The 24971-nt window shown below is 37.5% G+C and overlaps 2 protein-coding genes across 5 annotated transcripts in view; one reads left to right on the top strand and one right to left on the bottom strand.

Annotated features, from left to right (window-relative positions):
- EXOC4 (exocyst complex component 4) overlaps positions 1–24971 on the top strand; it is an 816109-nt gene that overhangs the window by 291525 nt on the left and 499613 nt on the right. The window lies entirely within an intron of this gene.
- The window catches only part of CHCHD3 (coiled-coil-helix-coiled-coil-helix domain containing 3), a 1241194-nt gene that overhangs the window by 763909 nt on the left and 452314 nt on the right, over positions 1–24971 (bottom strand). The gene's annotated exons all lie outside the window — the stretch shown is intronic.

Below are 24971 nucleotides of genomic sequence, written 5' to 3'. Positions count from 1 at the left end.
TCAGAGGAGTATTTTTATATTTTCATCTCTATGGTTATACTGTGGGCATTTTTTTCCCCTCATTTTACCTGGTCCCTTAATTCCATTTGTCCTGAGTTGCTGCTCCCTTGAACAGCCTCATCCATCCTTCATACAATAAGCTTTCATATATTTAATAACTATTATTAGGTTATCCTTATGCTGTCTTTTCTTCAGCCACAATAATCCCAGTTCCTTAAGCTTTATTTTTATCCTGCTTTTATCCAGCCTTTAATATTTTAGCAGCTTCTTCTAGATCTTCTTTAGAAAAGAGTAGTATGAGATTATAAAACGAACCTACTGCTAGCAGTGTGCTTGTCACTTCTCCTGTATAGCAGTCAAATTCTTTGAGATCCTCAAACTGAAGCATTCATGGGAACATTTATTATTGTTCAAATATGGCCATAAAAATCGACTTTGCAATCATACTGAGTCATCTTGACAGTGCTGTGAGTGACAGAAACTAATCTTATCTGCTGGCTAGCATTTTAAAAATGATAAATGGACCCTCAGTCTTTAGTTTGCCTGTAAATGAAATTAGGTTTATCTTATTTCTTCCAGAAATAGCATTACTTAGAAAATTTTGAATTATTTCTTTCTGAACAAAGTTAAATGGCCAAGGCTAGGGGCTAAATTTTGATTATTATTACATACATTTTTTTTTGCCTTTTATCAGCAAATAATGGTGCATTGGGAAAATTCAAGTACTAAGAAATCAGCATATATTTTCTAAACAGAACAAAGATTCCTCACCATCTATACTTGCAGCCGAACTGAGAAATATATGTTCAAAGTAAATTTTACTGAATATTTGTTCTTTGATTTTTTTTTTCAGATCTAAAATAAAGTTTCAAATCTTGATAATCACAGCATGTTTAGGACTAATGTCTTCATTGTTTTATCTGTCTTCCTTTTAGTTGCCTAATCATTTAAAGATCAAATTAAATTGAAATCTGGTATAATTTCTGCTGGTAAAGTGACTTTTATAGTAACTTCGCCATTTATTTGTTTTCTCAGTAGGAAACTGATTTACCTTACTTCCACATGTGTTTCTGGTATCTTTATTCTGAAATTGTCTTTTCTTTGTCAGTCAGGATCTAGGACTTCAGAACCTGTTTGTATCAGCTCCTATAAGAAACGAAATGAGGTCACCTAACAGTGTTGAATGCCTTTTTCTTCTGCATTTTAACTGACATTTTAGAACTCCAATACTGTCATTTTTTTTTCTTTCCTCTCTTCTTGATCTCTAGGACCATGTTAGTAAGTTTGTTAGATATTTTGTCAAATGTGATTTTTAACCAAATCGAGGGAATTAAAGCAGTAACCTTTTTATGTTCTGTTTCTAAAGCAAGAGGACATTGCTGTGTGGGTTGATTTTTTTGAAAAACCTTGTTGTCTTCCACTTGTAGGTTTCCTTCCCCTCCCCCCCACCCTTTTTTTTTTTTTTTTTTTTTTTTTTTTTTTTTTTTTCCGGTCAGTGTATTTCAGCGCTCTTTGTATCTTGCACATGAAATAATATGAAAAGAAGATTTGAATGAATGGGAGGATAACTCTTCACTTTTTGTTTCAATTATTTCGTTTTTAAATTTCATTTCACTTTGGGCCTTTAAAAGCATATGTGTGTGTACATATGTATGTGTGTGTGTATTTATGTGTTTAGTATTTGGAAATTTGTGAGGGATGAAAAGGTTACTTCAACAATTCCCTTGTCTATGTGGTAGCTGTTTCTCTGCCAAATACTCATAATGAGTTATTCTTTTCCTCCCCCACTTTAGGTTCAAGATTCTTGCATTGTAGAAGAAAAAAGTATAGTAATGCCTCATTTGCTAGTATCATTAAGAAACGAAGTGTCTCTCAAAAGTTAATTTTCCAGATAACTAAATCCTACCTCTGGGAATCATACTAGCTCCTCCATATTTAGATGTTGAACAAGTTATAAATTTCACTGAACCTCCATTTCTTCTTTTCTAAAGATGGACATGTAATACCTATTTTAATGATTTGTTCAGAGGATGAAATAAGTGTAAAATGCCTAGAACCGCAAAAAACTTAGTATTTTTGAGATATCAAGAAAACTGGATACCTTATAGCCGATTGATAGATACTAGATTCTTTCCCTTTTCCCATTAAATGCGATATCTAGATTTAAATTATCTTTTTCTTATTTCTTCATACACTCATAGTCATAAAATCATTTAGATTTTACATTCAAATTTTAAAAAATTTTCCTTTCTATATTTATTACAGATTCTCCAGTTTACATTCTCTTTATCATTCACTTGAACCATTTTCAGTGTTAAAGATTCTTTTTTTTTTTTTTTTTGAGACGGAGTCTCCCTCTGTCGCCCAGGCTGGAGTGCAGTGGCGCGATCTCGGCTCACTGCAAGCTCCGCCTCCCGGGTTCCCGCCATTCTCCTGCCTCAGCCTCCTGAGTAGCTGGGACTACAGGCGCCCGCCACCGCGCCCGCCCAATTTTTTGTGTTTTTAGTAGAGATGGGGTTTCACTGTGGTCTCGATCTCCTGACCTTGTGATCCGCCCGCCTCGGCCTCCCAAAGTGCTGGGATTACAGGCTTGAGCCACCACGCCCGGCTAAAGATTCTTAAAAGCAATCTAGTTTGACTACTGTCCCAATAGTTGAATTCTATTTGCATCCTTTCTTCAAGTTACTTTGCAATCTATATCTGTTGCTTAAATGTGCTGGTCCTAGTTTGACCCTGTCCAACCACAAAAAATGTCAGATCTCAGTCTCATGTGGCACCCTTCAATAGGATGGTTGGCATGTTCTCACTGAGCCTCCCCTTTTCCAAATGAAAACCCCTACTTACCAATTTATATTTTGGGGTTTCCAGTGCCTTGACACTGGGGTTGCTATATCCTGCTATTTCATTTGGTTTAACTTGCTCTTGGATTGGAATGGATTCTAGTCTAGATATGATTTAACCAATCCAGAGGAGAGTGAGATGTTTACTTCTCTTCTAGATACTTCTGTTAATGTAGCCTTATATCACTCTAGGTATGTTTTATAGCCAGTCACTCTGTTGATTCATAATAACTTCTAAGAATTCTTTCTTATGGCTACTGTTTTTAAACTATATCTATTTTATTTTTTTTAAGATCAGATTTATTGAGATATAGTTTACATACAGCAAAATTTCACCCTTTTTATAATAGCTGGAAAACTTTTGTTTTTTTTGAGATGGAGTCTTGCTCTGTCACCCAGGCTGGAGTGCAGTGGCACAGTTTTGGTTCACTGCAGCCTCTTCCTCCTGGGCTCAAGTGATTCTCCTGCCTCTGTAGCTGGGATTACAGGCATATGCCACCACACCCAGCTAATTTTTGTATTTTTTGTTTGAGATGAGGTTTACCATGTTGGCCAGGCTGGTCTCAAACTTCTCACCTCAAGCTACCTGCATGCCTCGGCCTCCCAGTGTGCTGGGATTGCAGGAGTGAGCCACTTTACCCGGCCTTAGCTGGAAAACTTGAAGAGTTTTGACAAATGTATACAGTCATATAAGTATCACCAAAATTGAGATATAAATTGTTTCCTTCCTTTTCAAAAGTTCCCTAGTATCCTTTTGCAGCCAGTTCATTTCCCTACCCCCAGCCTCTGGCAACCTGATTCCTGTCCATATAATTTTGTATTTTGTAGATACCATTCTATTCTTATATGGTTGGCTTCTCTGCTCTGGTATAATACTTTATTTATGTAAAATTTCTTCATCTTAGTTTGGATACGTAGCTCTAGACTGTCAAGATATTTTTTTTTTTTTTTTTTTTTGAGACGGAGTCTCGCTCTGTCACCCAGACTGGAGCGCAGTGGCGCGATCTCGGCTCACTGCAAGCTCCGCCTCCCGGGTTCACGCCATTCTCCTGCCTCAGCCTCCGGAGTAGCTGGGACTACAGGCGCCCACCACCACGCCCGGCTAATTTCTTTTTGTATTTTTAGTAGAGACGGGGTTTCACCGTGTTAGCCAGGATGGTCTCGATCTCCTGACCTCGTGATCCGCCCGCCTCGGCCTCCCAAAGTGCTGGGATTACATTTTTAATCCCAATTCTGTTTTTATTTTCTTCCCTATCTCATACCATGCATACATTTGATATGCATTTTAGCTGATCCTCCATGTTATTGGGGATAAAAGGCCAACCAGAGATAAGAGCCAAGGGGGAAAAAACCCCACAAAAATTCCTTATTTGACACTAGACAACATTATCTAAGGTGACATTTATTCATTAATCATTCTCTTTTGATATTTTACTTTAATCCACTAAACTTTATTATTGTTCAATTTGTACTTATATAGGCATACTTTGGAGATATTCCAGGTTCAGTTCCAGACCACCAGAATAAAGTGAAAAATCACCATATACCAAGTCACATGAATTTTTTAGTTTCTCAGTGCATATAAAAGTTACCTTTACACTATACTGTAGTTTGTAAAGTGTGGGATAGCATTATGTCTGAAAAACAAAATATATATCTTAATTTATTGATAAGCTTTATTGATAAAAAGTACTGACGATCATCTGAGCCGTCAGCAAGTTGTTATCTTTTTGCTGGTGGCGGGTCTTGCCTTGATGTTGGTGGCTGCTAACTGATCGGGATGGTGGTTGTTGAATGTTGGGGTAACTGTGCCAGTTTCTGGAGATAAGATAACAATGAAGCTTGCCCTATGGATTGACTCTTCCTCTTATGAAAAACTTCTCTGTAGCATGCAATGCTGTTTGATAGCATTTTACTCCCAGTACAACGTCTCTTAACATTGGAGTCAAGCCCCTCAAACGCTGTCACTGCTTTATCAGTTAAGTTTATGTAATTCTAAATCCTTTGTTGTCATTTCAACAGTGTTCATAGCATCTTCAAGAGTAGATTACATCTCAAGAAATCACTCTCTTTGCTTGACTATAAGAACTCCTCGCTCATTCAGGTTTTATCATGAGATTGTAGCAATTTCATCTTTAGGCTCCACTTCTAATTCGCTTGCTGTTTCAACCATATTTGCAGTTACTTCCTCCACTGGAGTCTTGAACCCCTCCGAATCATCGACGAGGTTTGGAACCAACTTCCAAACTCCTGTTAATGTTGATATTTTGAACTCTTCCCATGAACCAGAAATGTTTGTAATGGCATCTAGCATGGTGAATCCTTCCAAAAGGTTTTCAATTTACTTTGCCCAGATCCATCAGAAGAATCACTATTTATAGCAGCTATAGTCTTATTTTTTGTTTTTTTTTTTTAATAGGACTTAAGAATCCAAATGACTCCTTGATGCACGGGCTGCAGAACAGATGTTATACTAGCAGACATGAAAACAATCTCCTTGTTTTTGTGTCAACAGTGTTGACATTTCACTAGTGTTTACAGCATCTTCACCAGAGTAGATTCCATCTCAAGAAACCACTTTCTTTGCTCGACTGTAAGGACTCTTTGTCCATTCAAATTTTATCCTGAGATTCCAGCAATTTAGTCCATCTTTCAGCTCCACTTCTATTTATAGAGAACAAGCAGAGTAGATTTAGCATAATTCTTGAGGGCCCTAGGATTTTTAGAACGGTAAATGAGCATTAGCTTCAACTTTAAGTCACCAGTTGCATTAGCCTCTAACAAGAGAATCAGCCTGTCCTTTGAAGCTTTGAAGCCAGCCATTGACTTCTCCTCTCTAGCTCTGAAAAGTTCTAGATGGCATCTTTTTCCAATCTTCAAGGTAGTTTCCATCTCAAGAACACACTTTCTTTGCTCGAACTGTAATGCCTTCATCAATGTTCTTTGCTAGATCTTTTGAATAACTTGCTGTAGCTTCTACATTGGCACTTGCTGCTTCACCTTGCTCCTTTTTTTTTTTTTTTTTTTTTTTTTTTTTTTTTTTTTTTGAGAACAAGCGAGTAGATCTCGCATCTGTCGCCCAGGCTGGACGGTGCAGTGGCCGGGTCTCAGCTCACTGCAAGCTCCGCCAGTTGGATTCACGCCATTCTCCTGCCTCAGCCTCCGGAGTAGCTTTGAAGCCACTACAGGCGACCGCCCTCTCTAGCCTGCTAGTTTTGGCATCTTTTTTAGTAGAGAGGGGTTTCATCACACATGAAAGCCAGGATGGCCTTCATCAATGTCCTGACCTTGTGATCCGCCCGTTTTGAATCCCAAAGTGCTGGGCTTTACAGGCTTGAGCCACTTGCTGCCTACCTTGCCCTTTTATGTTATATAGATGGCTTCTTTCCTTAAACCTAATGAACCAGTCTCTGTTAGCGTCAAGCTTTTCTTCTGCAGCTTTCTCACCTCTCTCACCCTTCATAGAACTGAAGAGAGTAGAGCCTTGTTCTGGATTAGGCGTTCGCTTAAGGGAATGTTTTGATTAGTTTGATCTTCTATCCAGACCACTAAAGCTTTCCCCATATAAGAAATGAGGCTGTTTCACTTTCTTATCCTTTTTTCTTGGTTCACTAGAGTAGCACTTGTAATTTCCTTCAAGAACTTTTCTTTGCATTCACAACGTGGCTGTTTGGTGCAAGAGGCCTGTCTTGGCTTTCCATGTGCCTTCCTCACTAAACTTAATTATTTCTAGCTTTTCATTAGTTAATTAATTAATACATTTTCTTGAGACAGAGTCTCGCTTTATCACCCAGGCCGGAGTGCAGTGGCATGATCTCAGCTCACTGTAACCTCCACCTCCCAGGTTCAAGTGATTCTCATGCCTCAGCCTCCTGAGTAGCTGGGATTACAGGCATGCGTCACCATTTTTGTATTTTTAGTAGAGATGGGTTTCACTGTGTCGTTAGGCTGGTCTCGAACTCCTGCCCTCAAGTGATCTGCCCGCCTTGGCCTCCCAAAGTGCTGGGATTACAGGCGTGAGCAACCACGCCCAGCCTCTAGCTTTTAAAATGAGAGACGTGTGACTTTTCCTTTCACTTGAACACTTAGAGGCCATTGTAGGGTTATTAATTTGTATATTTTACGAAATTGATCTATCTCTGTGAATTGGGAAGCTGGAGGAGTGAGAGAGAGATGAGGGAATGGCCAGTGAGTGGAGCAGTCAGAACGCACACATGCATTGATTAAGTTTGCAGTCTTGTATGAGTGTGGTTCGTGGTGCCCCAATTACAGTAGTAACATCAAAGATCACCATGATAGATATAGTAATAATGAAAAAGTTTGAAATGTTGGAAGAATTATCAAAATGTGACATAGAGACACAAAGTGGACACAGGCTGTTGGAAAAATGGCACCTATAAACGTTCTGGGTACAGTGTTGCTACAAACCTTCAATTTGTAAAAAATGCAATAAAGCAAAGCATACTTCAAAAAACATGTGCTGGTACATGTGTTTTAACCAAGGACAGCACAAGAAATCTTGGCAGATGTCATGTTGAAATCTGGAGCATGCCTTTAAGCCTAGATTTCCGTTACATAAAAGTCTAGTAACCTTTTCTGGCTACTAATGTGACTTTGAAAGTATCATCTGGCACATTGTTTATTGAAATTCACATTTTTCTTTGTCATTTTTGTTCTTTCACATTTTTAAGTTTGAAATTTATGTGGCTGATACTTTCCATAACCATAAGTTGTACAAAACCAGTGGATTTTTGTTTCTCAATTGACTATTTCTTATGAATGAAATCTTCTCTAAAGTATGTTTTTATATTTGAATTGAAGCCATGCTTTTTGTTACAAAGCCCTTGTTGCCTTCATTAGGTATTAAACAGCCCTACACTGGCAGGGAGAGGTGTTATGTAGTAAATCATTTATATTTACTAAATGAGCCCTCTGAGGGCAGGCACCATGTCTCTTTTGTGTACTAATGTGATCCCAGAATCAAGCACAATGCCTAGTACATAGCAGGGATTCTCAAATCAGAATCTCTAACTCTAGCCTAAACCTCTTTCATAGCCAAATGTACTGTATTCTGTTGTGGTAAATATCAGGCCCTGTTTGCAGATGACATGATTGTATATTTAGAAAACCCCATCATCTCAGTCCAAAATCTCCTTAAGCTGATAAGCAACTTCAGCAAAGTCTCAGGATACAAAATCAATGTGCAAAAATCACAAGCATTCTTATACACCAGTAACAGACAAACAAAGAGCCAAATCATGAATGAACTTCCATTCACAATTGCTTCAAAGAGAATAAAATACCTAGGAATCCAACTGACAAGGGATGTAAAGGACCTCTTCAAGGAGAACTACAAACCACTGCTCAGTGAAATAAAAGAGGACACAAACAAATGGAAGAACATACCATGCTCATGGATAGGAAGAATCAGTATCATGAAAATGGCCATACTGCCCAAGGTAATTTGTAGATTCAGTGTCATCCCCATCAAGCTACCAATGAATTTCTTCACAGAATTGGAAAAAACTGCTTTTAAGTTCATATGGAACCAAAAAAGAGCCCACATTGCCAAGACAATCCTCAGTCAAAAGAACAAAGCTGGAGGCATCATGCTACCTGACTTCAAACTATACTATAAGGCTACAGTAACCAAAACAGCATGGTACTGGTACCAAAACAGAGATATAGACCAACGGAACAGAACAGAGTCCTCAGAAATAATACTACACATCTACAGCCATCTGATCTTTGACACACCTGAGAAAAACAAGAAATGGGGAAAAGATTCCCTATTTAATAAATGGTGCTGGGAAAATTGGCTAGCCATAAGTAGAAAGCTGAAACTGGATCCTTTCCTTACTCCTTATATGAAAATTAATTCAAGATGGATTAGAGACTTAAATGTTAGACCTAATACCATAAAAACCCTAGAGGAAAACCTAGGTAATACCATTCAGGATATAGGTATGGGCAAGGACTTCATGTCTAAAACACCAAAAGCAACGGCAACAAAAGCCAAAATTGACAAATGGGATCTAATGAAACTAAAGAGCTTCTGCACAGCAGAAGAAACTACCATCAGAGTGAACAGGCAACCTACAGAATGGGAGAAAATGTTTGCAATCTACTCATCTGACAAAGGGCTAATATCTAGAACCTACAAAGAACTCAAAACACATTTACAAGAAGAAAAACAAATAACCCCATCAAAAAGTGGGCAAAGGATATGAACAGACATTTCTCAAAAGAAGACATGCATACAGCCAACAGACACATGAAAAAATGCTCATCATCACTGGCCATCAGAGAAATGCAAATCAAAACCACAATGAGATAGCATCTCACACCAGTTAGAATGGCAATCATTAAAAAGTCAGGAAACAACAGGTGCTGGAGAGGATGTGGAGAAATAGGAACACTTTTACACTGTTGGTGGGATTGTAAACTAGCTCAACCATTATGGAAAACAGTATGGCGATTCCTCAAGGATCTAGAACTAGAAGTACCATATGGCCCAGCCATCCCATTACTGGGTATATACCCAAAGGATTATAAATCATGCTGCTATAAAGACACATACACACGTATGTTCATTGCGACACTATTCACAATAGCAAAGACTTGGAATCAACCCAAATGTCCATCAATGACAGACTGGATTAAGAAAATGTGATACATATATACCATGGAATACTATGCAACCATAAAAAAGATTGAGTTTGTGTCCTTTGTAGGGACATGGATGCAGCTGGAAACCATCATTCTCAGCAAACTATCGCAAGAACAGAAAACCAAACACCGCATATTCTCACTCATAGGTGGGAACTGAACAATGAGATCACTTGGACTCGGAAAGGGGAACAGCACACACCGGGGCCTGTTATGGGAAGTGGGGAAGGGGGAGGGATTGCATTGGGAGTTATACCTGATGTAGATGACGAGTTGATGGGTGCTGACGAGTTGATGGGTGCAGCACACCCACATGGCACAAGTATACATATGTAACAAATCTGCACATTGTGCACATGTACCCTAGAACTTAAAGTATAATAAAAAGAAAAAATCAGGCCCTGTTTAGACTTGTTTTATTATATATTTATGGCTATTACTCACAATAACAGAGTTATTCTTCCTGCAGGAATTTAAATAATAAAGATTTTCTTGAAAAATGTAACTCTAAGTTTGAGACTATAAAATCTGTATCTCAGAGCAAATCTAGCATTTAATGACATCTAGCTTTTGCTCAGAAGTAACGGCCTTATAGTGTTTTATTACCACCAACAGTATTATAAGTATAAGGCTTTTTACACTTTCCTTTATCACTGATTTTTATTAATTTCAGAAAATAAAAGATAAGCATAAGCACTCAACTTTAACCAAGATCCAGTTGCAAGAATACTGTCCAGAGTTTCCTAACCTCACAAATGAGGGCATGTTCCTAGCTTCCACATTAGAACTTGTAATGGCCTTTTTGACATGTTAACATTTCTGGACTACCACCCCCAGTTATTCAGCAAAACACTAATTTAAGTGCTGCTGCAAAGGTATTTTGTAGATATGATTAAAGTCCATAACCAGTTGACTTCATGTATGGGAGATTATACTAGATACTCTAGGTGGGCCTGATTCAGTCAGCAAAAAGTTCTTACAAGAAGAGTTGTGGCTTTCCCTGAAAAAGAAATTTCATTTGTGGACAGCATCTTCAGCTGATTTCTGGGACTTAGGCCCCACCTTCCTGACAGCCTGTCCTGATGATTTCGTACTTGGCCAGATAGCTCCCACACTATTCTAAGCCAATACCCTGCAGTATATTTCTTAACGTGTATCTCCATTGGTTCTCCTCCTCTAGTTGAACCCTGGCTGATATATTACCCTATCAGAATGATGGCTCCTGATAATTTTATAAGAAATAGTGTGATGCTAAGCATGATTCGTAATTAATCACCCTATTCCTATGCTACATATCAAAAAAAGACCCTTGCTGCATGTTAAGTTCTTGGACTGAACATACTTTTCACTTGCACGGCTGCCACAAACCATACTATTGTATACTTGCCGATTTTGTCATTTGATTTTTTTTAATTTCTAGGTTTATTCTTTCTAAGGATAGTTTCATCATGTTATTTTTCTGGTCTAGAGTACAGAGAAATAATATTTTGATAATTTTAGTTGTTTCAAAATTGCTCTGTTTTTTGAAAGGAGAAACGTAACTGCTGTGCATTTTACTATAGTCAGTAGTTAAATGTATAACATGTTAGCTCCAAGATTAAAATGTGAATATTCTAGAGCACGAGTACAGAGAGTTGATACAAAGGGGGATGTCAGTTGCTCTGAAGTTAAATTCCAGGATTCTGTCACATGCTGATATAGTGCCAAAGCATATGGATCTCCATATGGTGCTACTTTTGGGGTTTATACCACCTGTAATCTAGCCGATTTTCATTCATTTAAATTTGTCCAAGAGGTAAGCAAACTAAATAAGGAAATGAAAATAATATGCCTATGTTAAAATGCCGAAGTTTGGGATGAGTTACTGTTGTTACAGTGATTACCAAGAAAAAAAGAATGGTTCATTAAAGGAGTGCATTAGTAATATAGCAGTAGTGTTTCTATCACCTCATTAACAGCAGGGAACAGTGTATCCATTTCTGACTTGTGGAGTGGAGAGGGAAATTAATTTTTTTTATTTTATTGAGTCTTCATGAGAAGATGGAGTTAGATCATTTTGGACATTTTTAAAAGTAATAGTAATGAATATAAATATGTTTTCATGGTTCAGGAATAATGATATTGTGAATGGCACTTGGCATTTTGATTGAATATAAAAAGTAATAAAACTGGTTGCATTCTGACTGCATGATATTGCAGTTGTTTTATATCATTAAGAACCTTTGATTTCAGAAACAGAGAAAAAAAAACATGGCTCAATTGAACCATGGTATTCAGACCTCATAAAAATGCTTCTCTAAGCTTGAGGCAGAGTTATTGGTTTATGTGTCAGCTAGCATTGTTTTACATTGCATCTTAAATATTTTAGGCTCTCTTCAAAGCAGCTGTTTTAATAGACAGGGTAGAAATCGCTGAAGATGTCTTTGTGTTACTGCTGTCACATCAAAACAAAAAGGTACTACTTGTTTACAGTCTAGCAGACATTGGAGATTTTTAGCTGCAGGTGTTTTATTAATACCCAACATGTGAGAGAAATTGAGCCATAATTATTGATATTTGAAATTACTTCAAAAGCCATCTGTATTAGGCATTACCTCCTTTCAACCATAGCCACCTCTAGGGAGATATGGCAAATTGGACTGTTTCTGCAGACTCTGCTGAAACTCAGTGGTGACTTAGAATCGGGGTAATGAGGAGGGACGGTGTCCTTAACTAGTGACAGAAATGATCATACATGTATAATCAGTACAGTCAGGCTACATGGAAGTATCTGCCACTGTATTCATGGCATCTGGCACAGTATCTGGTGCAAAGTACAAAACACCATATTTTCCTGATAATAACAAATCATTTTTTGTTATTTTTTCACACTTAAATGTCTGTCGTTAAGGTGTATTTTACCCATTAATGTGTATATTTACTGTTGTTTTTGGCCTCCTCTTAAAGTTTTATTAAATATTTGAATAAAATGAGTTTGGTGAATTAATAAAGGAAGGAGGAGAACTTACTTTTGTAAAGGCTGATCCATTTGCTTTTGGTGTAATTGAAGGATCATTGACTGGGTTAACATGTAGTGAGCTCCAGTACTATCCTTGCCATTTACTAGTGGGTGTGTGACAGTGGGCAACTTACAACATCTCAGGCACTGATTGATTCTTTATTGATAAGCTAGGGTTAGTATTATATATCCCACTTTATAGGATGATTATGAGAATCAAATAAGATAATGGATATGAAGTGTTTTATAAAGTGTGATATACATATAAAGGGTATTACTAATCACAGTGTGTCTGTAATTTACATCTTTGTTTATTCTGACTGCCCCAGCTAATTCAGGCCTTTTGCTATCTCACACTTGTATTGTACCTATCTTCTGCTAAATCAGTTCCCTGTCTCTTGCTTTAATAGGATGTGTTGAGTAGTCCTGAAATAATGTTCTAAATATGTTACTTTCCTTTTCAAGACTTTTTGCTGTGCCACCTGTCTACTCTTCTAGCCCTTATCTTCTCTTTATACTCCTTCCTCCCATTTCATCCTCTGAACTGCTTGCTATCCCGAGCTCTTTATACTTGCCACCTACATGCCTGTGCACGTGCTGTTATTTCTACCTAAAATCCTTTCTCCTTTCTAACCTCATAATGTTTCTACTCAACAAAATCTTATTTGTCTCTCAAGACTCATCTCAGATATGACTTTGTCCCTTAATTTTTTTCCTCCTTTGCCAGGCCCAATGTTTCTTTTATAAAAATGGGATAGATAATGGTAGGAATGGGGATGGCAGCCAGGGGAGAGAAAGTATTAACGAATTAGACTTTCTGTTGTTCCCAACAAAGTGAGAGGTGATCCTAGGTTTTATTTTGCTGTTGGAGAATTTAAAATTGTGGTAGGTTTTTATCGCTCCTGTAGCATGTTACCAGTTTCTCCCGCCTCCACCCATGTCTATTCTTTGGTGCTTACATTTGTACTTTACTGATAAGGGGAGTTTATGTAGATCTATAAGCATTCTTATTTTATGTAATATAGATAATAAATTTTTAATACATTTTGTAACGTAAATTCCATAGGAAATAGCTGCTTAGAGGAATGAAGAGGTGAGCTATCTAGAAAGCAAAGAACCAGTTTTTACGTTGAAAAACCTCACAGTTTATCTGTTATGTAGACTCTTTTATATTAGCTTTTCTTAAGTCGTGCTTTATCTCAGGTGGATCTTTAGGAAAATAGTAACTTTACAGCCCAGGCCTATTCCTGAGACTATTAAAATCTTCATAGACTGTACTACTATAGATTGGTGAAATGTTTTATTTTATCTCTCAGTAATTTAATACTATTCTCTAGAAATCATTCTTAATATTATATGAGTATCAAAAATCTTGTAAATGTCAACAGAACAGCCGTATATGTTTAAATTCTAAGTTCCTAAGTTCTTTATACGAAAAATAGAATTGTTGTTATACATTTTCTCAATTTAAAAATAAATTGAGGTCTGGAAGAGTTGTTTATTGCTCTGCTCGCCAACCTTCATCTAGCGCTGGGGCAGTGTCTGTACCTATCTGCCTGATCTGTGTTTCAAAATGCTACTAAATTGATGCCTTTTCTTTGACAAAATCACCATGAATCAGAATGCCAATCACAGGACCCCTTTGAGTTTTAGGTTTTGTGGCCATTGTCATGTCCTCCTCATTATTTGAAACCCGTCCTTTCCTAGGCCTGCTGCTTCACACGTCTTATAGCCTCCTGCAGGTCACTTTTCATCCATGGAGCCCCACCTGACCTTTTAGAGTTTATCTGCCCTTTCCTATCCCAGTAGCTCCTTATATGTAACAATCGGCACATTGTATTATGATTTTGCATTTATATGTTTATCTCTCCAACTAGACTGTGACATCCTTATGGGCAAGGGATCATGATTTATTAATTTTCTGTAATCCTATGCCTTGCACATTACATGTAGTAAATGTGGAATTAAAAGATGGATTGATGATTGTAAGATGCCTCATCTTGTAGTTTCCCTTAGGTATAGCAGTATGTCATGATTTCTATGGATAGAAAATATCGGGGAAAGCACTGGATTAGAAATGATTGGAAAAATTGAATCTAGCCTGTAATTCCTCCTGAGGTGTGGATTAATTCCTGTAACAGGGAGTGGCCTGGGCAAGTTATTTATCTAAATAGCAATGAACTATATTGAGTCCCCCTCAGCCTAAAGGACTGTGCTAGACTTGACTCTTCTTTGTATAGACCAAGGCATCTAAATAGATTGAAAAACTAGTAATATACCTTTTTTTTTTTATTGGCTGGTCACTGAGCATGTAATGGTTAAGAAGATGGTAATATGTGAGCGTGTGTTAACTATTTTCACAGGTAAGACATTTTATGTTTCAACTTCAAAGATTACCTAGAACTTTATTCTTGTTAGCTATATTTTTTCTTTATAATAGTAAGTTTTTGAGTAATATGTATATGTTCCTGTTTTTATTTCTTTAATAAAATTGAAAGTCATTTAAGTTATTCCTCTAAGAACCTAGGTTTATATTCAGAAGCTCTAGAGACTATTTGAAAGACACACAGACAGAAAGATCACAGACTTTATAATCAAATTGCATGGGTTGAAATGTTGGCTTTGCTACTCCAGCTGTATGATTTTAGAAATATTTACATTAGCATCTTTTTGCTATTTTGGCATCTACGAAATAATGGCAGTAGTGGTACTCACCTCATTCTGGGGTAATTCTGAGAGTTAAATAAGATAATGCCCATAGGATTGTTAGCTATTATAACATATGCTTGATAGACAAGTATTTTTAAAATAAAAATTCCAGTTCGGCACACTCCTACGTAGCATGCCAAATACAATTTTGAATTTTCAACACTTTGAATTTCTGTACCTTGTATATGTAAGGCCGTTCTGCTTTTGTGAGAGGGTTGGCCAGATATATTAGGTTGTTTCTGATAGAAATAGGATGTTTGCATCACTTAGAAAATTATAACCACTTGACGTGATTTTTCATAAACTTCGTTTTACCTGTATTTGTTGCCTGTAGTTAAGTTGTTGCAGTGCAACTTGGTACCTACAGTCTTTAACTTGTCACCAGCTATGTTCTTCATGGATTGTTGTAACTTTAATGAAATCTAGTCTTGCTGAATCACTAAACCTGTTCTCTCCTAGAAGGCTGTTTATTGGGACCTGACAGATCACCTCTCCAGAGCCTTCAGACGTCCTGGCTCTTTAATTCTTCTCCATAACGAGTTTTGGGCTGCATGATAAAATATTCATGTTTAAATAGGTTCTAAACTAATTATCTGTAGCCAGCAGTTGCCGCTGCAGTCATTTGCTGTTAGCTTGGCTCAAGTTAATGGCTTGTATTTCAGTACAAATAGTCCCTTCTGGCTGTTTCCTGTCGCTGATTCTTATCCTAAATGGAATTTCCATACATATCTAGAGTTAATTCTTCTTCTTTTGAAAGGAGATTTTTTGCCCTACCTTTTTTCATCTCATTTTATTAAGATTAGCTTATTTTAGTGTTCAGTTCCTTATTGTTTCTTATCCATCTTCAAATCCTACGTCCCTGCCAAATTCGTAATTCCCACACTGTCCAAAAAGAAACAGTAAAGCACCGACTTTCATAAAATATACCATGTCAGATTTTTGAAGAAACAAAAATGGTGTTCCACGGTGAGGATGGGATCTAGTTTCAGTGTGTATGATAAGCATTTCTGCTTAGTTGCTAGAGACCTACACAGGAAGTGTTATGATAGGAATTAACCACTTTGGGAAGAATTATGGGGCTGGACATGAGGGAGATAAGGCACTAATGGAATATTTTTCTGTGGGTGTTGTTGGAAATGATGGATGACTTGCTGAAGGAGTGGGAGGGTTCAGTATCAGGATTAAGGACTTGATCTTCAGGGAATGTGTACTTTGATGTAGGTGTGAAAAGAGCTGGAGCCCTGCTAGCAAGGAGACCTTCCTGATATCCAAGGACGGGTCAGTGCCAGGGGCGTTCTTGAATCCTTTCCGCGTCGCGTCCTTTTGTTACAGTGAGTGAATGAGTGAGTGGATATGAAAGGATAAGTCAAAGAAAGAAAATATTATTAGACAGATAGAGGATGGACCTCCTTTAGAAATTCTAAGTGCCTCTCACCTCAGAGTCATTGTGTTCACTGAGCTCTTCAGAAAAGAGCAGTTAACCTAAAGTACTTAACTGGAATGTTGGACCAAGGAGACAGGTACCCTTTTCTTTAACTAGCTGTTAGAGCTTTTGTTCCACCTGACTTATCCAGAATGTTGTAGTCATTAAACTCTTAAATACCACCTGGTTTCTCCTCCCTCCCCCAAAGCCCCTTCCTTTCCCACGTTTCCCTTCAAATAAACCAAACACAAAAGTCTTGCATTTTTTTTTCATTCACTATTCTCTATATTTCACTTTTATTTTGTAATTATTTGGCATATAATTGACACCTAATATTTGTTAAGTTGCATATTGATTCTCTGTCAGTTAAATGGTATATGCCATATGCATTCTGTTAATGGCCTGGGGATTTCACGGGCCCAAGGTTAGTGCTTTGATTTTGAAATCAAAACGTTCAATTTCTCATGAACTTAAAATTGTTTTATTTTGAATAAATAGAGTCAATAGATTCATAGTGTTAGGTCTTGTCAGGATGCTGGAATCACAGATGTGTGGTGAATAAAACATATGTGATTTTTATGGCATTCGGAATAGTAAAAGTCTTTCTGATCCTAAATGCGCAAATCCAACATTTTATTTTCTGTTGTACTTAAAACAGCACAAATGGTGGGTTGTGGTGACTCATGCCTGTAATCCCAGCACTTTGGGAGGCCTAGGCAGATGGATCACTTGAGGTCAGGAGTTCTAGACCAGCCTGGCCAACATGGTGAAACCCTATCTCCACTAAAAATACAAAAATTGGCCAGGCATGGTGGCAGGCACCTGAAATCGCAGCTACTTGAGAGGCTGAGGCAGGAGAATCATTTGAACGCGGGAGGCAGAGGTTGCAGTGAGCCAAGATCGCCACTGCACTCCAGCCTGGGTAACAGAGCAAGACTCCTTCTCAAAAACAAACACAAACAAACAGCAAATACAGGAAATTAGTATGATAAGTGTTTTCCCCTCATGCATGGTTTCTGACCTGTGTCGTATGTTTGTTAATTCATCTGCTTTTTTATTCCTTGATCAAAGAAACATACCTATTAAAACTCCCATGGTGAAATACTTCCTGAAAGGAAATGCTAGCTGGCGTTTTGGTTCCTTTTCTTTTCTTTCTTTCTTTCTTTTTTTGTTTTTTTAAATAAAAGCACTTTTTGCCCTGTAATCTGTTATAAATGTAAATCCTGTGAGATATATAAGAAGGAAATCTAATAAAGTATCAGAATTATGGCTTCTTGGAATTCAGCTATAACTTGGAATTTAGAGAGTTACATATGTTGCTTTATATTCATTCTGTATGTATAACACCACAATAATAGATTTCTTTAATTCAATGCATAAATAATAGTTTAAGTTCATGAAGTACCTGAGGCACTGGGGAGAGGGGTGTGTTAAACATTGACTAATTTAATGAGAAACGTGTTTAATCTACTCCCTCTTTTAATGTAGAACAATAATTTTGGTTACAAACAAATGTACGTATTCTTCAAATGTCTTTTTTTTTTTAAATTTTAAGAATATAGATTGTATTTTTCTTTTGTTAGTTTTTTCCCATAGGCTGTGACTTTGCTCACTGAAAGGATGTGAGATAGATATAAACTGTGTTCCATGGAACCCTGATCATCTAAGATACCACCGTTAACATTTCAAATCATTTAATACACTCATTTGCTCAGAAGAGAAATGCTACTGATGACTGCCTTCAAGAGAAGCCCGAGGGGCAGAAGGAGGAAACCCTGTGCCCACCTATCCTCCAGGGTCATCAATCATATGATCAACCATAGTAGCCTTTCTATTTTACGAATAAAAGGCATAGGAGGAGAAATTCTTGATAATATACAGGGTCTACGTAAAATGCCTCTCAGGTTTATGATTTTAAGCAGTTAAACCAAATACTGCAAACTGTGAACTTCCACTTTGGTGTACATTTGGTGTTTGTTTGTCTTTCCAAATGACCTGTTCTTATCCCTTTACCGTATTTCCATACTTCTTATTGATTTGTATATATTTGCATATATTTTGGGTATCCTTTTCCAAGTGTGGCAAATTGTTTTCTCCTAGTTTGTTGCTTATATTTTAAACTTTTATAGTATCTATTATTATGCAAATGTATAATGTTTGTGTCATGAATTCTTTTTTCTTTATAGCTTCTTGGTTTTTAAATTTTCTTTAGTTAAGCTTTCTCTACACTAATATTGAAAACACACACTTTTTTTTTTTTCTAGACTTGATTGTTTAATTTTTCTGTGTTACATCCAGGCCTTTAATCCATATAGAATTTATTTCTTTGTAAGATATTGATTTAATTTTTCCTGATGTTAAAAAAAAAAGGGTCTCAGAATCTTTTGTTGGTCAGTTCTGCCCATTCCCAGTGATTTGAAATACACTGTGTTTCCCATTTCCAAATGCGTAATTAGAATTTCTTGATTTCGGGTGTAAAGGACTCAGCTTAATGAGCATAAACAAAGTTGGGTAATTTTTAAGGAGAGCAGGCTTTTCCTCGTGACCACAGAGCGGGTGGCTGTGCCTTGGCAACAGCTATGTACAGGAACTCAAATCCCGTCAGGTTTCATTCTCTTTCTTTTTTCCTTTGTCTTCATTTCTCATTTCTTCTCTTTTTCATATATTGGCTTCATTCTTCTTTCTCACTGTACACTTTTTCTGAGTGCTTCCTGAGTGTTTCATCTACTCAGAAACTACTTTTTTGGTTACCAGTTGAAAAATCTCAGATTTGGGTCAGCGGCCCTTCACTGTGTTCTGGAAATGAAGTCATTAAAAACATAGCCAGCCCTGACCATAACCATGGGGATGAAAGGCTAATTCTTCCTTAGAAAAATTAGGCAGCTTAGGTACATAGGTCTCGTTCTGGACTCTCTAGAAGTTATATCTGTTTATCCATGCCTCTTTCAGTTCAGTGCTGTGTCAATTACTGTAGTTTTGTTTGGCTTATAAAACTGTAGGACAAGTACTTTCTCATTTTTTTTAACTTTTCAGAATATTATTGGCTGGTATTTATTCTTCCCAATGAAATTTAGAATCAGTATGTCAAGTTCCAGTACATATCCCATGTTTTTTGATGGGAATATATTGAATTTATAGCTTTCTGAGTGGAAATTTGCCTTCTTATTTTGAGATTTTTTTGTTTTTGTTTTTAGACAGAGTCTCTGTCTGTTGCCCAGGCTGGAGTGCAGTGGCACAACCTCGGCTCACTGCAACCTCCACCCCCTGGGTTCAAGTGATTCTCATGCTTCAGCCACTTGAGTAGCTGGGGTTACAGGTGTGTGCCACCATGCCTAGCTAATTTTTATAGTTTTAGTAGAGATGGGGTTTCATCATATTGTCTCTACTGGTCTGGAACTCCTCGCCTCAAGAGATTCTCCCGCCTTGCCTCCCAGAGTGATGGGATTACAGGAGTGAGCCACTGTGCTGGGCCAAGGTTTTTTTTCCAGAATCATGGTATGCTTTTCCATTTAAAAAAATCTTTCTTTTACGGTAAAGTGGGTGGGTGTGGCTATATTACTGTCAAATGAATGCCCATTACTAATCTCTGCTTAATCAAATAAGACTTCATTGAATAATGATAATTTAGAAAGCAAAGATGAGTAAAAGAAGAAAAAGTTTTCTTATAATCTTGCCATTTAGGGATAACTGTATATACATTTAGGCATATCATGGTGCTGTATCTTCCACAGAGGTTAAATGTTTAGGATACAATAAATTGGCATTTGTATCAGGAATGCTTTCCCATTTAAGTAAAAAGAAACCTGCTAAGAGTATGATTTTATTATTCATAATCAAAGAGGTTTGAAGATACTGGTTTAGTGACTCAGTAAAGTCAAAGACGATTCTGTACAGTTCTTTTGGCCTTTCTCTGGTAGCCACAAGATGACTGCTACCAGCACAGTTATTATGTTTGAGGCAAGAGGGTGACAGAATGTTTGATGTTAGTTTGTTCCCTTGTTATCAGTAAAACGAAAGCTGTTTTAGGGTACCTCTGTTTCTGCCTGGTCACATGAACTCTTCTCCATGCAGGTAAGGTTGAGAAGCAAGCACATGGCTTTTTAATCTCTATTGTGGGAAGTGGGATTGGAATGGCCTTTGGGTAGCCAGTCAACACCATCTGCCTTTGCAAATAAGGCCAAAATTACTCTTGATCTTAAATTGTACAAGCCAATTTTTTAGACAGTGGATAAATAAGTTCTTCCACATCTTCTTAAATCAGTGTTTCTCTAAGCTTCTTAATTTATTCATTTATTTCCCTCAGTGATTTCTAGGAAGCCATTACCACTGTTTGCCTGGCACTTATACAGTGCAGAAAAGGGTCCTCAAAACCCAAAAAATCATTTATAGTGTGTTTTCCATCATTTTAAAATGCCATTTCTTGATTGCCTAAGACTGAATTGCCTTGGGCATTCCTCACTGAGCTGGAATGCTGATTCCACAGCAGGTTCTCGAATAACATCGCTTTGCTGTAACGTTGATAAGAAAACGGAATTGATTCTTGGAGGGCCCCACTGTCTGTGTGAAGTTAGCACATTCTCCCCCTGTCTGTGGGTTTTCTCCTGATACTCCAGTTTCCTCCCACATGCCAAAGCTGTGCATGTTCTTTGAATTGTCATGTCTAAATTATCCCAGTCTGAATGTGGGTGCGCGTGCCCCGAGATGGAATGGTGTCCTGTTCAGGGCTAGTGCCCGCTTTGCACCCTGAACTGCTGAGATAGGCTCCTGCTACCCGCCGCCTGAACTGGATTAAGCGGGTAAATATCTTACTTGTTGTCATTTATCTCAAATGTATGCATAGCTCACATTTATTTCAGTATTTAATATTAGTGTTTTTGTCTTCATTTAGAGGTTTGGTGATGTTTTCGCAACCAGAAATATGCCATAACAACTCAACTCTTGTTTACGTCAGTTAGCCAGTGGGGAAATTGGTTTTGTGGTACATCATTTTGTTTAACGTTGAAGTTTCTAAGAACTTACAGACGATGTTAAGTGAAGAACTTGTTGCATTTCTGCTTATATATTCGCTTTTACCATGAAGAAATAGTTGAACTTCTGTGAAGGGTGCATTTGCTTTTAGTCCACTGTGTGCTGCTCTAGACTGTCCAAGCCCAAGGGTTGGTTTCTGCTCCTATGATATGAAGGCAGTATGAGCATTCTTACAGGTCCCTAGCCTGACCTCTGGATTAGGTTCTCGTGGTGTTGCTCTGGTTCCTGGTTTCTGCAATGCTCGGTTTTCCGGCTTGCCTGACCTTGCCGCCTTGTGCTTCTGGTTAATGTGGTTCTCTCAATCCCATTCACCTGACACTTCCAGACTTGTCATTTTTATTAGGTCTCATTGCTTCAGCAGTTATGCCATTCTCCTGACAAATACAGTTCTTTCTTACCTAGGAAAAATATTAGCTTTATTTTAACTAGAGCTGTTTTCACAAGTGTGTGAAGAGCTGGAAAATTGCAATTAGTTTCAGATAAGCACAGCTGAAATATTCTTGTTTTGTTCTAAGGCAACAAATTGAAAGAAAGATTGAGGGCATTGAGTCATTGTAGTTTCTAACGATACAACGAATACGTTATTGGGTTCGTGTATCACACTGGGACCTTGTTACTTATAAAATCTAAAGTAAAAGGATCTTAATGTGTCTTTAGTAATCCTCATGCCTCTTAATAAGAGCTTTTAATTTTTAGTCCCTGAGTCATCACATTTTGGTATTGCTAGCCCTCCTGTGGCCAAACTGAATACTTTCCTAATTAATTTTAATAATAGAAAGACTCATTAGGAATGCACTGGTCTGCTGGGATGACTGGTGATGCATGAAGTCTTGAAAGGAGGATGAAATCATTTTGGGCATTTCAGTGACATTTTTTATTTAAAATGGGTATTTCAGGCCCAGGAGCACTATTTGTGGTCAGCATTTGGGAGGCTGAGTGTTCTGTTGTAAACTGTTTTATATTTCATTTGTTTGATTTGTACTAGTGGGTTGTCACACTCTGGCATTAGTGGTCATTTTTTAATGGCCATTTTAATGGCATATGAAATTGAAAGAGACTGAAGTGTTGGAAAGAAGGAAAGTTAGGTTTTTTTAATTATTAAAGTATCCCCCCAAAAAATGGAATTTTAAAGAATGTCTCAAGAAATGTATGTGTTAAAAAAGTCAGTCAAAATTGGGCAAATGAGCTTTTGCTCAAGAACATCTGTAAAGCATTGAGTTTAATTGCCCTGCAGCTGCTGTTGGCTGTGAGGTTTCTAGTTTTGCTCGTTTCTCCTCCATCTTACATGTCACTTTATTTCCTCTTCCCTACTGTTGCCTGGGTCACATGCATTTGCTTGTGTCAAAAAAGTAAGATGACTTAGTTATTTTTAAGATCCTAAAGACAAGGATGCTTATCTGTTAAAGCCTTTTCCTCTAAGCACCTGTTAAGAGTTGAATTTAATCTACACCAGCTGTAGCCTAGTTATGTGTAGCTTGAGTAGGAGGTGTCTGATACATTGTCTTTTCTGTTTTCATTGAAGTGGATTTGGTAAAACTAGGCAGCATAAGTTAGTAGGGAAAATTGAGATATGTCTTAGATTAAATGAAGACCTTTCAAAATAGGGCTTTAAAATGTAACAATTCAAATATACTTGCTTATACTTTTACGTGAATTACAAATTGTGTAAAGATAGAAATTTGTTTCTACAGAATTGCCAGGAATTATATTACACATTGAGACCACTGACTTTTGACACTGGTCACTTTGTCCATTTGAATTTTCCTGCTGAGTTACTCTTTTGGGCATAATTCTGCAGAATGGAAGTCTTTAAAGATAAATGAAGGTGCTGAGAATGTTTTATTCTTGTTGACATATGAATATGATTCAAATTGAGTTTTATGGAAAGATCACTTACTTCATAGAAATTCTTTTATTTTACCTACTCAGTAGTAGGTTGTATTAGTCCATTCTCGCACTGTTATAAAGTAATACCTGAGACTGTGTGATTTATAAAGAAAAAGAGATTTAATTGGCTCACGGTTCTGCAGGCTGTATGGGAAGCATAGCAGCTTCTGTTTCTGGAAGTCCTCAGGAAACCTACAATCATGGCAGAAGGCGAAAGGGAAGCAGGCCTATCTTACATGGCCATGGTAGGAACAAGAGAGAGAAGGGGAAGGTGCCACACACTTTTAAACAACCACATCTCATGAGAACTCACTCACTGTCATGAGAACAGCAGCACAGGAGAAATCTACCCCTATGATCCAGTCACCTCCTACCAGGCTCCACCTCTAATATTGGGGAGTAAAATTCTACCTGAGATTTGGACGGGGACACAGATCCAAACCATATCACAGGTCAAATTCAAGCTCCTTTTTTTTTTTTTTTTGTTCTCCTTCTCCACTTATTTTAAATTGGAAATTAAAAGATAGAATATAAGATGTTTTAGTCTTTATGAAATACCTTTACCAAACCAACTACACCATACCTTAAACCCAACTAACCTCTTTTAGTGATCAATTTTGAAGGTAAGGCCCAGTCAAATGCTGAATTTTGATGACCAATACAAGGCAGACAAGATTTTTCACTGTTCACTTAATATTTTTTAAGATTTGTAATGTGTGAGCTTTTGATATGTAATGTGAGAGACAAAAAGGAGACATCTTAATTCTACTCTTAATGAGTGGAAATATTTTCTAACCTTAGAGTTTGCTGCAAATTGTCCTGGAACTGAACCTTGAGGCCTGTGAACTAAGGTTGCTAAGGCCAGGGCCAGTAGTCTGAATCACAGTGTTCCAGGGATTCCAGGAACTCAAACCTAACCCAGCCAAGTATAGACGACCTCGGGGTCTAACATGGTGAGAGTGGAATTGTGATAGAAATCGAATTTGATGAATAGTGGTGTTGGGATGTTTGGTTTTAGTTAGAATTAGAATCCCAATTAGTGGCCTTCGTAAATACTTCTTCCATTTTCAGAACCATGGCAAAATGGATTGAGGTTCAGGGGAACTGTAACCTAATTAGGAGCCAAGGGAGAAACTAATTCCCAAGGATTGGAAATGCCTGGCAGGCTTGGTAGGGAAGACCATAGACTTAGTTTGCTCTCCGAAGCATGCTAAATCCTGAGCTTAACCTCCTCTACTCTTAGTTTTCTCATCGGTGAAATGACAGTAGTCAATAATTATAGTCACCTCATGGGGTTGTTGATGATGATTAAAAAGAAAATCCATAAATAACACGTAAAATACTGCCTTGACATAGTGAGTGTTCAGTAAATATGTTGGCAATTACAGATACTACCTACTCAAAGGAATGGGTTTTT

Source organism: Macaca thibetana, chromosome 3, assembly GCF_024542745.1.
Source record: "Macaca thibetana thibetana isolate TM-01 chromosome 3, ASM2454274v1, whole genome shotgun sequence".
Taxonomy (NCBI): Eukaryota; Metazoa; Chordata; class Mammalia; order Primates; family Cercopithecidae; genus Macaca; species Macaca thibetana.
This window is presented reverse-complemented; position numbering and strand designations above follow the sequence as displayed.